We start from the raw sequence: 1,588 nt of genomic DNA on the forward strand, positions 1-1,588 counted from the left end.
AAAAAATAATTAATTATATATTTTTCTATAATTTATGATATAAATCTTTTGAGCCTAGCTAGTGTAAACGAGGATCACAATCAAACGCTGTATGGTGGCTAGAATGATCAACAAGATCAATCACAATCGAAGAACAGATTAAAAACAGGCTACTGGAGAAACCGGCAACTGCCCAGATGACTCCCGGGTACAGCGCCCTTTTTCGCATGGGTTTGTTCAGAATCAGGAATGCCTATCCGGCTTACAAGATAATGACACGCACACCTGAGGTCCCAACTCCTAATACATAGAGCTAATCACCCCAGTTTTACACAAAGCACCCTCTAACACGGAAAACGCATTCTTTAGAAGACGTCTTGCCGATGGGCGCGATCACCTCGCGAAGTCACGACGTCGCCCGCCGCTGCTCCCCTTCTGCTATCTTCTTCTGAATTTGTTATCAGTGACTTCTTCTGTCACGCTTACGCCAACATGCTCCCCCCTAAGCCTGACACGAGCGCAGTTCTCTCATACCAAGCAAATGATTCATCACTGTCAGTTTTCCCCCTGGCAGTGGCTTGGTTAGAGCATCTGCCTTCTGCTCATTTGTACCCACTCTCTTCACCATGATTTCACCTCTTTCTATGCACTCCCTTATGAAATGATATTTAATGTCGATGTGCTTGCTCCTGCCATGGAACACTGCATTTTTCATAAGTGCAATAGCCGAGTTGTTGTCAACAAAGAGAGTAACAGCTTTTGGCTTCTCCTTCATCACCTCGCTGAATAAGCTCCTCAGCCACAATGCTTGCTGTGCTGCTGCTGTGGCTGCCATAAATTCAGCTTCACATGATGACAAGGATACTGTCTTCTGCTTGTATGAATTCCATGTGATTAGATTCTCATTCAGATAGAATGCCATCCCACCTGTGCTCCTTCTATTCACCAAGTCAGACCCATGATCACTGTCATTGTATCCCACTAACTGACCTGCATCACCACCTTGAACATACACCAAGCCATGTTCAAGAGTACCCTGCAAATATCTCAGGATCTGCTTTTCTGCTTTAACATGCATCACTGTGGGTCTTTCCATAAACCTGCTAGCCAAGCCAACTGAATAAGAGAGATCTGGCCTAGTGTGTAATAGGTACCTCAAACAACCAATCATCCTCCTATACTCTGTTGAGTCCACTGGTTCTCCTCCCTTATCAGCATCCAGTTTGCTTCCCGGGTCCATAGGTGTTTTGGTTGAGTTGCACCCACTCATCCCAAATTGCCCAAGTACCTTTTTAGCATAGCTGGTCTGTTTCACAGTGATGTAATCATCTTTCTGATCAACTTCTATTCCCAAGTAATGAGACAGTAACCCCAAGTCGGTCATCTCGAATTCAGACATCATCTCATCCTTGAACTCCTTGATCTTAGTAGGATTGCCACCTGTAACTATCAGATCATCAACATAGACTCCAAGAATGACTGCATCTGGACCCTCACCTCTGGTGTAAACTGCTTGCTCACTCAAACACCTGCTAAAACCCAGCTTTTTTAGGCTATTGTCAAGTTTGACATTCCAAGCCCTAGGTGCTTGTTTAAGTCCATAAAGAGC

This window comes from Sorghum bicolor, chromosome 5 (genome assembly GCF_000003195.3).
Source record: "Sorghum bicolor cultivar BTx623 chromosome 5, Sorghum_bicolor_NCBIv3, whole genome shotgun sequence".
NCBI classification, from domain to species: domain Eukaryota; kingdom Viridiplantae; phylum Streptophyta; class Magnoliopsida; order Poales; family Poaceae; genus Sorghum; species Sorghum bicolor.